At 37.0% G+C, this 14,755-nt stretch overlaps 1 long non-coding RNA gene across 1 annotated transcript in view; it reads left to right on the forward strand.

The window, feature by feature from the left end:
* The window catches only part of LOC132346041 (uncharacterized), a 68,859-nt gene extending 65,863 nt beyond the window's left edge, over nucleotides 1-2,996 (forward strand). Inside the window, exon 5 of the long non-coding RNA XR_009495761.1 lies at nucleotides 2,876-2,996. This is a non-coding gene — a long non-coding RNA (uncharacterized lncRNA). The remainder of the gene's footprint in view (nucleotides 1-2,875) is intronic.
* Nucleotides 2,997-14,755: the final 11,759 nt, after the last annotated feature.

Below are 14,755 nucleotides of genomic sequence, written 5' to 3' on the forward strand. Positions count from 1 at the left end.
TCTTTGTTGGCAAAGTAATGTCTCTGCTTTGAATACACTATCTAGGTTGGTCGTAACTTTCCTTCCAAGGAGTAAGCGTCTTTTAATTTCATGGCTGCAGTCACCATCTGCAGTGATTTTGGAGCCCCCAAAAATAAAGTCTGACACTGTTTCCACTGTTTCCCCATCTATTTCCCAGGAAGTGATGGGACCAGATGCCATGATCTTAGTTTTCTGAATGTTGAGCTTTAAGCCAACATTTTCACTCTCCTCTTTCACTTTCATCAAGAGGCTTTTAGTTCCTCTTCACTTTCTGCCATAGGGTGGTGTCATCTGCATATCTGAGGTTATTGAGATTTCTCCTGGCAATCTTGATTCCAGCTTGTCCTTCTTCTAGCCCAGTGTTTCTCATGATGTACTCTTCATATAAGTTAAATAAGAAGGGTGACAATATACAGCCTTGACATACTCCTTTTCCTATTTAGAACCAGTCTGTTGTTCCATGTCCAGTTCTAACTATTGCTTCCTGACCTGCATATAGGTTTCTCAAGAGGCAGGTCGGGTGGTCTGGTACTCCCATCTCTTTCAGAATTTTCCACAGTTTATTGTGGTCCACACAGTCACAGGCTTTGGCATAGTCAATAAAGCAGAAATAGATGTTTTTCTGGAACTCTCTTGCTTTTTCAATGATCCAGCGGATTTTGGCAATTTGATCTCTGGTTCCTCTGCCTTTTCTAAAACCAGTTTGAACATCTGGAAGTTCACGGTTCACGTATTGCTGAAGCCTGGCTTGGAGAATTTTGAGCATTACTTTACTAGCGTGTGAGATGAGTGCAATTGTGCGGTAGTTCGAGCATTCTTTGGCATTACCTTTCTTTGGGACTGGAATGAAAACTGACCTTTTCCAGTCCTGTGGCCACTGCTGAGTTTTCCAAATTAGCTGTCATTTTGAGTGCAGCCTCATCTTTCACAGCCTCATCTTTCAGGATTTGAAAGAGCTCAACTGGAATTCCATAACTTCCACTAGCTTTGTTCATAGTGATGCTTTCTAAGCGCCACTTGACTTCACATTCCAGGATGTCTGGCTCTAGGTGAGTGATCACACAGTCATGATTATCTGGGTCATGAAGTTCTTTTTTGTACAGTTCTCCTGTGTATTCTTGACACCTCTTCTTAATATCTTCTGCTTCTATTAGGTCCATACCATTTCTGTCCTTTATCGAGCCCATCTTTGCAAGAAATGTTCCCTTGGTATCTCCAATTTTCTTGAAGAGATCTCTAGTCTTTTCCATTCTGTTGTTTTCCTCTGTTTCTTTGCATTGATCGCTGAGGAAGTCTTATATCTCCTTGCTATTCTTTGGAACTCTGCATTCAGATGTTTATATCTTTGCTTTTCTCCTTTGCTTTTCACTTCTCGTCTTTTCACAGCTATTTGTACGGCCTCCTCAGACAGCCATTTTGCTTTTTTGCATTTCTTTTCTAGCCTTTAAACTAAAGAGGAAGGGAGAGGGTGAGGAGAGGAGGGGGTAAAGGAGGGAAGGAAGGAAGAAGAAAGGAAAGAAGGGAAGAATGAAGGAAAGAAGGAAGGAAATTTTGTATCCATTTACATTCATAGATAATCCCAAGGCCTTGGCTAACTGATATTCATTTCACTCATAAAATATTCATCTTATTTTGAAAAATATGATGTCTATTGTATGCTTTCTCCTTAATATCGTTAGGTATGACTTTTTCATCTTACATTTTAAGTACTGCCTTGCTTGTTTTATAATGTGCTTTTTTCCAGTCCTTATCATCCACCCTTAACCCACGAAACTGGGTAAGCAGGTGCTCAGTAGTAGTCTATGAAGTGATCACTTTGAATGAGGAGGAATGATGCCAGATTATAACCTATTAGTACAGAAGCATCCCTTCTCTATTAATGCAATGTGTAGGGACACCTTGGAATCTTGCACAAGCTTGAGTAGGGAATTAGACCTGCATCACTTCTTAGCTCTTATCTTCCTGGTCATGTTATTCTACTTTCAAGAATAAACTGACTCGTATCCACACATTTGGGGGTAAATAGGAAGGATAGACAGACACACGGTATATTTCAAAGGAGAATTTAACAATATGGAAAACAGAAAGAGGTGAAGCAACATATGTTGCCTGTTTTATGTTTGGATGCCAAAGGGAAATAACAGTGGTACCTCTTGCAATGAGGAAAAGTGGGAAACATTTTGTCAAGGTGACTGACTCACCCTGTGGCCTTTCAATTCAACTAGGTTTGAGAGATGTAGAGTTTCTTGGAAGGAAAGATAGTCAGGAAAGAAATTTATTAGGGACAAGAATTTTAATGTGGACAAGCCACTACAGTTCAAAAACAAGCACCAAATTCAAAATGTTGCTGCACTGAGGTTCTCAAGTGTCTCTAAGATAAAAATTCAGCCATCCTCAAGCCTTTGAAGAGGAAGCAACAGGAGGTAAATCAAGAAACACATCAAAAGTGCCTGCCCTGAATTGCTGGGGAAAGGGGAACCTGCAAGTGGCTCTGTTAACAATGCTCTGGGCGCCAAGGCCACAAGCATGGACTGCTTTGAACAAAAGGGCTCTTCTCATTAACTTTCTGCTTCTCTTTTTGAAATCTCCCAGTGGGCAGCAGAGTTGTGTCAGTGAGCTTGTGCCCCTTATCCCTTAACTGAGAATCACTAGCTGTGCAGTGACTGAAACTTCATGTGTTGATGCCTTACTAGGAGGAAACATATTGTTGATACTTTTTCAGGAACTTCTTCAATAAATTTTCAAGATGTTTTAGACAATGCCTATATCCCATGTCCTGAGAAAGGCTCCAAACCCTTCCTTGAACTATCACTCATGATCGTCCCAATGGTTCCTGTATTCTTGTTATTTCTAGGCTCTGTCTGTGCAGTGCACATTTAGAAGTGCACTGAAAGGCGATATCCAGCAATGTGACCTTCTTCGAAGACCTGGACTACTAATCATTCAGTAAAACTTCATGAGAAATGATGAGTGTCCTTAAGGACCATAATAAATGTTGTGGTTTTGATTTGCAGCTTATTTGTTTATTATTATGTACTCATTATCCATTTACTAAAAACCCACTGTGTGACTCACACTATCCAAATCTGTTGATATATTAATAGAAGTGAATAAAATTAACATAGTCTGCCTCAAAGAATATGGCAAGGTTCTGATAAGTTAGTGACAGCATCCATACTGACAAGAAGGTTGCTTGTTTTTTAAATATTCCAAAGTGTTCAGCATCACTTACCTAATCTCTTTATCTCTAGTTTCTTCCTCTCTAAATTCATCTACCTCACCACTCCCCTCACATCAGATTTCTTAAACATTTGTAATCATGTTATGCCTCAAACTGGAAAAAAAAAAAATCAGTACATTCTCAATGGTTATAAGAAAAAATGCAAATGTAGTCTTGCCTACAGACTAATGGCATCATGGCTTGTAAATCCAAGCTTCTCGCTGTATGCTCTAAGGCAACAAAATATTTTGTTTTCTTCTCTTTTATCTTATTAGTACTTTTTATTACTGACCTTCCTGTGTGTACTTATGTGTTCTTGTGACACAACCCTGAGTCATCTGCCCAGGCTCAATTTAATCATGCTCTCCTCTTTACTGCTTTCCAAACACTTCTCCATTCCCCACCTGAGAGTATTTGCTCTCGTACCTGTATTCTCATTTATTTTAAAATACAAGCCTACATCAATGTTCTATAGTCATTTTTCCTGCCAGTCTTCACCACTGCCTACCTAGCATCTTGTGGTCACAGTTGTGATAGCTTACTCCTGTTTACAATATTAAGAAATATTAGATTAACTAAATTTACTTTTGTCATATTGACTATATGTTTTCAAAAGTCAGTCTGGAATATTATCAGTTATCTCACAAATCTGTAAGCTTTACTTATCAGTAAAAACTACAGATAGTAAAATAGAATAAACCAATATATTTAAGAAGCTATTGTACAAAAAGTATTTCTCAAAAAAGTCTATTTCTGAAATATTTTAAACACTTTTCCTCAATTTCAGAGCAGAAATATTTTGTTGCTCTCTGGATATTATTTCTTTTGGAAATAAACTTTAAAATATTCCTTTCTCAAATTTAGCAATTAAAATTCAACATAAAACTGGTCACGTTATTCCTGTAATTTGGAGCAGGAACATACATTCAATACTTCCTAGATCACTTCTTCCCTTGTTCTGCTGAATTTTTAGATTTCCCTGAGGTGTTTCCTAGGTTCTACTTCAGTTGAAAGCTAATTCTACAAGACTGTACTACAGTTTCAATTGAGGAACTATTAGAATAGGAATAGAGAAGCTTCCATGTTCTTAGGTGTGAAATTTCTCTATTCCACAGTTCTCAGAGTATATAAAGTATACATGGTTACTTTAAAAGACAAAATCTGATAAAAATGCAAAAATCCATACTTAATTGTCAGTCACCTACACTGATAGAGGGGAGTCAACAACTTTTAAAATATAATTGGTTTTGACACCCAACCTATATATTAAATAATATTCTAATTCTATATAAAACACAGTATATACTTGGATAGGCTGCCTTACTTTCCACAATAGTTTATAAATATTTGTTAAACTGACACAAAATGTGTATTATTTTGATATTAAAGCATTTCTTTAATGTTATCAACATTAAATTTAGTAATTTTTAAATTGGTCTGTAGCTAAACTTAGGAAAGTATTCACTGTCAATAAACTTAGTTGTTGATTATTTAGATTTAATAGTCACTTTTTAAAATTTAATAGACAATGGTAACTTTTCTATAATTTTTTATTATTACCTAGGTACAAAGGCATATTAAAAAGCAGAGACATTACTTTGCCAACAGAGGTCCATCTAGTCAAGGCTATGGTTTATCCAGTAGTCATGTGTGGATGTAACAGTAGAACTATAAAGAAGGCTGAGTACTGAAGAATTGATGCTTTTGAACTGTGGTGTTGGAGAAGACTCTTGAGAGTCCCTTGGACTGCAAGGAGATCCAACCAGTCCATCTTCCATCATTGGAAGGACTGATGTTGAAGCTGAAACTCCAATACTTTGGCCACCTCATGCAAAGAGTTGACTCATGGGAAAAGACCCTGATGCTGGGAAAGATTGAAGGTGGGCGGAGAAGGGGACGACAGAGGATGAGATGGTTGGATGGCTTCACTGACTCAATGGACATGAGTTTGAGTAAACTCTGGGAGTTGGCGATGGACAGGGAGGCCTGGCGTGCTGCGGTTCATGGGGGCGCAAAGAGTCGGACATGACTGAGTGACTGAACTGAACTGAGGAACAAAAGGAATGGCAACGTTTAATGAACCTCTACAATTTGAAGCTTGTAGTACATTGCCGTGACTAAAAATGCCATAATGTATTTAAATATATCTTTGTGACAGGAATGCAGAGGATCTGTATTATAGGTCTCAGCACTTCCTTTTCATGTCTTCTTATTAGATTTTTTGCATTTTATTTCCATCTGTGCCATATCAGTTTTGAAGAATGTCAATGACATGATAAGTTGTTTTCCAGTCAATCATGTGGATTTCTGAGGGAGGTGTTAACAAAAATGCCAACCCACACGTTTTAAATGTATATATATTCTTTGTAGATTGAGTCACCTATTTGTCATGGTATTTTCATGGTAACCATGACTACACTGTGTGATTTTGACTGCCTTATATCTGTTCATCTTATCTTATTCTCTTCTTATTCACCTCAATGAGATGCATAAAGCCATTTTGATGTAACAGTGATATAACAAAATGCTATAGTCAAAGGTATTATAAAACTAAAGGGCCCTCTTCAATGTTCTGTATCCCAGGGATTGTATGAGGAATAATAAAAAGTTTTGAATTTCAAAAATGATATAAAGTATTACCATAAGAAAAAGAAAGCAATAAGACAGTACCTAAACCAAATGATGAATAAGTTGACACATTCAAGGTATGGACCAAAAATAAAAGCAATGGATAATAAAACAAAGCAAAATGAAACTAATATCATTTTCAACAGATGAGAGCCCTTCTAGAGCCTATCAACACAGGCAAAGGAAACAACTCTTTTTTTAAAAGCCTATAGTCAATGAAAAATAACCAAAAAAGCAATTTTCAAATAAAGCATTATACAACAGTCTCCATTTCACAGAAAGAATTCCTCAAGGAATGATAAAATTCTAAAGCCAGGTATCTTGAATATCTCACAGCTTAAACACTGAAAGTGAAGACAAAATAGCATCAGACTTAATAACTATTCATATAATGGCAAACCATTTCACATTCTAAACCATTTCGTACCTGCTTTTACAGCCCTGTAAATACCACAAAGAATTTAGTGTCTTAAAATATTATTCACTAATCCACTAAGTTCATATTCTGTATCTTTTAGTGTTTCTGTGACTGTGGGTACATGATGCTAACTATTTTGTCTCAGCTATATTTCTTTATGTGTTATACATATTTGTGATTATAAAATTAAAGTATGAATATTTTCAGGAGAGCACAAGTATCTTATATTTGATTCATATTACCTGCTTCAAACATTTAGAAAAGAAAAAGGTTGATTCAAAAAGAAAGAAACATATATTTAGACCTACACCAGAGATAGTAAGTAAAACTATAGGATATCAAATCACATTTTAATTTCCTACAAACAACAACTAATTTTTAGATATAAGTATGTCCTGAATATTACACGAGGTATCCCTATTTAGTAACCCTACTTAGGCCAGAAATGGAGCAAGAATAAAAAGCAAATAAATTTGGATGACGCCATGAGTTTGATGACCACTATTGTCTGAAAGTAGATGGTATTATATTTCCATTATCCAGGGCATTATCCAGTACCCACTGGATAAAGGTGAATAAATGTTTGAGGTAAAAGCAAGGTCAAATTCATTTATCATGAAGAGGTAAAACCAGAGTTCAAAAATAATAAGCCAAAATAATCCAAATCACAATTAGCTTCCAATTGCAATGTAAGTCAAGAAATCTAACACTGAGATGAAAAGACCACAGATAAATAGCTGATATATAAAATCCATCAGAAAAAAAAAAGAAAACTTACTTTAACATCCCCAAATATTCTATTTTAGAATAACTGTTTTTAAAAATATACACATACACATGAACACATATGTGTGTATATGTTATTCACTCAATCATATCCACTCTTTTTGATCCCATGGACTATAGCCCGCCAGGCTCCTCTGTCAATGGGATTCTACAGGCAAGAATACTAGAGTGGATTGCCATTTCTTTCTTCAGGGGGTCTTCCCAACCCAGGAACTGAACCTTAATCTCCTGTAATGCTAGCAGATTCTTTACTATCTGAGCCACCAGGAAAGCTTATACACATATATAAATTTTATTTAAAAGGAATATGTATTTGTGCTCAGTCGCTAAGTCATGTCTGACTCCTTGGGAACCCATGGACAATAACATGCCAGGCCTCTCTGTCCATGAGATTTTCCAGGCAAGAATACTAGAGTGGGTTTCCATTTCTACCTCCAGGGGAGCTTCCAATATTAAGAACAAACATAAAATTAAAAAATAGATATTAAAAACAATCTATTATGAACATAATAAATTATTGAATTGTATACTTTCAGTTCAGTTCAGTCGCTCAGTCATGTCCGATTCTTTGTGACTCCATGAATTGCAGCATGCCAGGCCTCCCTGTCCATCACCAACTCCCAGAGTTCACTCAAACTCCTGTCCATCAAGTCAGTGATGCCATCCAGCCATCTCATCCTCTGTTGTCCCCTTCTCCTCCTGCCCTCAATCCCTCCCAGCATCAGGGTCTTTTCCAATGAGTCAACTCTTCAAATGAGCTGGCCAAAATACTGAGGTCTCAGCTTCAGCATCAGTCCTTCCAATGAACACCCAGGACTGATCTCCTTTAGGCTGGACTGGTAGGATCTCCTTGCAGTCCAAGGGACTCTCAAGTCTTCTCCAACACCACATTTCAAAAGCATCAATTCTTCGGTGCTCAGCTTTCTTCACAGTCCAACTCTCACATCCATACATGACCACTGGAAAAACCATAGCCTTAACTACACAGACCTTTGTTGGAAAGGCAATATCTGCTTTTCAATATGCTATCTAGATTGGTCATAACTTTCCTTCCAAGGAGTAAGCGTCTTTTAATTTCATGGCTGCAGTCACCATCTGCAGTGATTTTGGAGCCCCAAAAACAAAGTCTGACACTATTTCCACTGTTTCCCTATCTATTTCCCATGAAGTGATGAGACCAGATGCCATGATCTTCCTTTTCTGAATGTTGACCTTTAAGCCAACTTTTTCACTCTCCTCTTTCACTTTCATCAAGAGGCTTTTGAGTTCCTCTTCACTTTCTGCCATAAGGATGGTGTCGTCTGCATATCTGAGGGTATTGAGATTTCTCCTGGCAATCTTGAATCCAGCTTGTGCTTCTTCTAGCCCAGCATTTCTCATGATGTACTCTGCATATAAGTTAAATAAGCAGGGTGACAATATACAGCCTTGACGTACTCCTTTTCCTATTTGGAACCAGTTTGTTGTTCCATGTCCAGTTCTAACTGTTGCTTCCTGACCTGCATATAGGTTTTTCAAGAGGCAGGTCCAGTGGTCTGGTATTCCCATCTCTTTCAGAATTTTCCACAGTTTATTGTGATGAACACAGTCACAGGCTTTGGCATGGTCAATAAAGCAGAAATAGATGTTTTTCTGGAACTCTCTTGCTGTTTCCATGATCCAGAAATGTTGGCAAGTTCATCTCTGGTTCCTCTGCCTTTTCTAAAACCAGTTTGAACATCTGGATGTTCACATTTCATGTATTGCTGAAGCCTGGCTTGAAGAATTTTGAGCATTAGTTTACTATCCTGTGAGATGAGTGCAATTGTGCGGTAGTTAGAGCATTCATTGGCATTGCCTTTCTTTGGGATTGGAATAAAAACTGACCTTTTCCAGTCCTGTGATCCCTGCTGAGTTTTCCAAATTTGATGATATATTGAGTGCAGCACTTTCACAGCATCATCTTCAGGATTTGAAATAGCTCAACGGGAATTCCATCACCTCCACTAGCTTTGTTTGTAGTGATGTTTTCTAAGGCCCACTTGACCTCACATTCCAGGATGTCTGGCTCTAGGTGAGTGATCACACCATCATGATTATATGAGTCGTGAATATCTTTTTTGTACAGTTCTTTGTATTCTTGCCACCTTTTCTTAATATCTTCTGCTTCTGTTATGTCCATGAAGTTTCTGTCCTTTATCGAGCCCATCTGTGCATGAAATGTTCCCTTGGTATCTCTAATTTTCTTGAAGAGATCCCTAGTCTTTCCCATTCTGTTGTTTTCCTCTATTTCTTTGCATTGATTGCTGAGGAAGGCTTTCTTATATCTCCTCGCTATTCTTTGGAACTCTGCATTCAGATGCTTATATCTTTGCTTTTTGCCTTTGCTTTTCACTTCTCTTCTTTTCATAGCTATTTGTAAGGCCTACTCAGACAGCCATTTTGCTTTTTTGCATTTCTTTTTCTTGGGGATGGTTTTGACCCCTGTCTCCTGTACAATGCCACAAACCTCCGTCCATAGTTCATTAGGCACTCTGTCTATCAGATCTAGTCCCTTAAATCTATTTCTCACTTCCACTGTATAATCATAAGGGATTTGATTTAGGTCATACCTCAGTGGTCTAGTGCTTTTCCCCACTTTCTTCAATTTCAGTCTGAATTTGGCCATAAGGAGTTCATGATCTGAGCCACAGTCTGCTCCCAGTCTTGTTTTTGTTGACTGTATAAAACTTCTCCATCTTTGGCTGCAAAGAATATAATCAGTCTGATTTCAATGTTGACCTTCCATGTATAGAGTCTTCTCTTGTGTTGTTGGAAGAGGGTGTTTGCTATGATCAGTGCATTCTCTTGGCAAAACTCTGTTAGCCTTTGCCCTGCTTCATTCCATACTCCAAGGCCAAATTTGCCTGTTACTCCAGGTGTTTCTTGACTTCCTGCTTTTGCATTCCAGTCCCCTATAATGAAAAGGACATCTTTTTTGGGTGTTAGTTCTAAAAGGTCTTGTATGTCTTCATAGAACCGTTCAACTTCAGCTTCTTCAGCGTTACTGGTTGTATACTTTAAAATACTTTAAATGATTTGTATTGTATATGAATTAATAGTTCTATAAAGCCGTTAATAAAATAAACAATTAAGATCTTCCTAAATCTACTGAAAATCATATTATATACATATACATAGTGTGTATTGTGCTCATGCGTATATATATGTATATAGATATTTACACATGCATATGTGTATATACAGGGATTCCCAGGTTGCTCAGTGGTAAAGAAGCTGCATGTCAAAGCAGGAGACTGGGTTTGATCCCTGGGTCGGAAAGATACCCTGGAGAAGGAAATGGCCACCCACTACAGTATTCTTGCCTGAGAATTCCCATGGACAGAGGAGCCTGATGGGTGACAAAAGTTGGACATGACTTAGTGACTAAACAACAACAATATGTACACACACACACACACACACACACACACACATAAATACACAGAGAGAGAGAGAGAGAGAGAGAGAGAGAAAGGAAAAGGTCATACTAGTGAACTAAAACATTCCCAATACGCATGGCAAAACATCAAAGACCGCTTAAAAGGAATTTAACTTGTCAGCTGACTTCTCAAAAGCACTGCTGGAAAAAGAAGACAAATATTTAGCATCTTCAGCATTCTGAGAAAAATAACTGTGAACCTTGGACTCTGTATATTGGACCAATCCAATACATATGTATCTATCTAGAGAAAGATGTGGCAGAGAATACTCAGATTTCACCAAACCCTTGTTCCTTCTCCTGAGTACACAATTAGACTATTTTCCCCTTTCTTTCTAGTAATAAGGTGAAACAATATCTGAGTTCTGGCTAGCAAAAGGTGGATAGGACTTATATATATCCTTCCTGTTGAAACATGTGGCTGAATAATCCTCCACTCTTCTTTTTATTCATGTCCTTTCATGAAATGAAGAACTGGACATCATAGCAAATGTTAAAGACACAAGATAAAAAATTCCCAATCACTAAAGGAAAGGCTGTGTGCTAAATGCCCAATTCTGATTACCATGAATGAGAAAAATCTTTTATGATATTAAGCCATTGGAATATAGCATTTTGCTCATCAGTTCAGTTCAGTTCAGTCGCTCAGTCGTGTCCAACTCTTTGCGACTCCATGAATCGCAGCACGCCAGGCCTCCCTGTCCATCACCAACTCCCGGAGTTCACTCAGACTTACATCCATTGAGTCAGTGATGCCATCCAGCCATCTCATCCTCTGTCGTCCCCTTCTCCTCCTGCCCCCAATCCCTCCCAGCATTAGAGTCTTTTCCAATGAGTCAACTCTTCTCATGAGGTGGCCAAACTACTGGAGTTTCAGCTTTAGCATCATTCCTTCCAAAGAAATCCCAGGGCTGATCTCCTTCAGAATGGACTAGTTGGATCTCCTTGCAGTCCAAGGGACTCTCAAGAGTCTTCTCCAACATCACAGTTCCAAAGCATCAATTCTTCGGCACTCAGCCTTCTTCACAGTCCAACTCTCACATCCATACATGACCACAGGAAAAACCATAGCCTTGACTAGACGAACCTTTGTTGGCAAAGGTTCTCTTTGTTGGCACAGGTCTCTGCTTTTGAATATGCTATCTAGGTTGGTCATAACTTTCCTTCCAAGGAGTAAGTGTCTTTTAATTTTATGGCTGCAGTCACCATCTGCAGTGATTTTGGAGCCCCCAAAAATAAAGTCTGACACTTGTTTCCACTGTTTCCCCATCTATTTCCCATAAAGTGATGGGACCGGATGCCATGATCTTTGTTTTCTGAGTGTTGAGCTTTAAGCCAACTTTTTCACTCTCCACTTTCACTTTCATCAAGAGGCTTTTTAGTTCCTCTTCACTTTCTGCCATAAGGGTGGTGTCATTTGCTCCTCATAGCAATAGATATAATTAAAACATTTTAGGGCAAACAGAAGCTGTGTTTATATTCAAAGACCCACTCTAGGAAATATCATATATATTAAAATATATTAGAATAAAAGCTTCTGAAAATCTTTGTATTACTGAAAATAAGGACAAAGACATGATTATATTTTGTTAAATACGCGTGTTAAATGTACTAAGAAAAATAATAGACATAACATCTAAAAACTCAATAGATATAAAAGGAAAAATGAGAGGAGAGTGACAAAGAAGAAAAATAGCAATTGAATAAAAAAGAAAGAAAAACAAAATTGACTCAAAAAAGTAATGAAAAGCACATACTAAAGTAGTAAAATATACCCACATGTGATTGTAAATACAAATTTAAGCCTAAAGGTTTTTAAGAAGGAATTTTTAAAAATTCACCTATATGTTTTTTATGGAATGCACATAAAACACAGACTACAAAAATAATAGATGCTTAAGTCTGTGGACAGATGTATATCAAGAAAATGCTGAAGAATATTTTTATGAGAAGTAAATTGATGGTATGGAAAAAAGCCAAACTAAAGATGAAAACGGGACAAACTTACAAGGTGGTGCTAGTGGTAAAGAACCTGCCTACCATTTCAGGAGACACTAGAGATGCAAGATTAATCCCTGGATCTGGAAGACTCCCTGGAGGAAGAAATGGCGAACTGCTCCATTTTCTGTTTTCAGGCAAATTTGCCTGGAAAATTCCATGAACAGAGAAGCCTGATGGGCTACGGTCTGGGGCCACAAGGACTCAGACATGACAGAATGACTGAGCAAAGATGAAAAGGTCACTTAATAATGAAACAATTTCAGTTCATTAGCCTGATTCCACTTAGTTCTGATTTATTCAGACCTAAATAAAGCAATTATTTAGTTTATCTTTTACAGAATGTGGTATCTTAGAATTAGAGAATGTACATATTTTCCAACACAATATTTAGAAAAAAAGCTATTTTTTTGAAAAATAATATTGAAAACTATTGCAATGTAAATATAATATTTGAAAAAAATGATGGGACCATAAAGCTCACTTAACAAAACTTCAAAGGAATTTTGAAATGACACTATTAATGAATAGAGCAATTAATTTAAATATATATTTAGAAATTTAAAAATATAGTCCTAACATCTCATGCCTCAAATAAACATTTGAAATTAGAAAACACATAGGCGTGAAAAGTTTGAAAAAAAAAAAAAATAAAAGTTTGTAGGATACCACTGAAACACAAATACAAGGAAATTAAAGATTTTACAGAAAACAAGAAAGGCTCAAATCAACCAGATAAACACTGAATATAACAGGTTATAAAAGAATAAAAATTAAAATAATTTGAAAAAATAATTGATTAGATAAGAAAAAGACTTTCAATTACATATTAAATAATTCAATTACACAGAGAAAATCAACAGGAAGAAACCGAATCTGAAGAGGTCAGTTTAAACTACTGCTCACAAAAGTAGATAAGAAAATAGAGAAGACATAAATAAATTTATATCAGGAATGGACTTTATTGAAACACAGATGCTGTAGAGATTACAATAAATATATATTAAGAGTGGTGGAGTAGGAAATGGCAACCCATTCCAGTATTCTTGCCTGGAGAATCCTGTGGATGAAGGAGCCCTGGTGGACTGTAGTCCACAGGGTTGCAAAGAGTCAGACATGACTTAGCGCCCATGCATATTAAGAGTGGGTGTTATTGTCTAAAAAAATAATCTTTAAACCTGTCAGCAAACAGATTTAAAGTAAGAAAAAATTAATTGAATCAGAAAGTAAAACCTTACATCAATGAAACACTGGGATATAATGAGTTTATAAGAGAGTTTCACCAAATAGTCAAGGTTAATGAAATTTCAAAACTAAATATGCTCTTATAGAGAATATAAAGTTAGGGGTTATCTCCAAACGTTCTCCTTTTTATCAGTTGCAAAAATATTTATTGTCAAACTAAAAAATCAAAGAAGATAGGAAAATGATAGGATGTTCTCATAAGTGACTGAGGTACAAGAGATAAAGAAATCCTAAAGAAAATATTATGAAATTTACTATAATAATATTTATTTTAGCCATAACATTTTGATTTAATATTGTTGTTGTTGTCCAGTTGCTGAATCATGTCCAACTCTTTGCAATCCCATGGACTGCAGCACACCATGTCTTCCCTGTCTTTCACTATCTCCCAGAGTTTGCTCAAACTCATGTCCATTAAGTTGCTAATGCCATCCGGTCATCTTATTTGCTGCCTCTCCTTTCTCCCCCAACCCTCAATTTTTTTCAGCATCAGGTGGCCCAAGTACTGAAGCTTCAGCTTCAGCGTTAGTCCTTCCAATGAATATTCAGGGTTGTTTAGGATTGACTGGTTTGATCTCCCTACTGTCCAAGGAACTCTCAAGAGTCTTCTCCAGCACAATTCAAAAGCATCAATTCTTCAGTGTTCAGCTTTCTTTGTGGTTCAGCTCACACATCCATACATGACTACTGAAAAAAATCATAGCTCTGACTAGACGGATCTTTGTTGGCAAAGTAATGTCTCTGCTTTTTAATATGCTGTCTAGGTTGGTCATAGCTTTTCTTCCAAGGGCAAGTGTCTTAATTTCATCACTGCAGTCACCGTCTGCAGTGATTGTAAAGCCCAAGAAAGTAAAATCTGCCACTTTTTTCATTTTTCCCCATCTATTTGCCATGAAGTTATGGGACAGGATGCCACGATCTTAGTTTTTTGAATGTTGAGTTTTAAACCAGCTTTTTCACTTTCCTCTTTTATCCCCAT

Source organism: Bos taurus, chromosome 8, assembly GCF_002263795.3.
Source record: "Bos taurus isolate L1 Dominette 01449 registration number 42190680 breed Hereford chromosome 8, ARS-UCD2.0, whole genome shotgun sequence".
NCBI classification, from domain to species: domain Eukaryota; kingdom Metazoa; phylum Chordata; class Mammalia; order Artiodactyla; family Bovidae; genus Bos; species Bos taurus.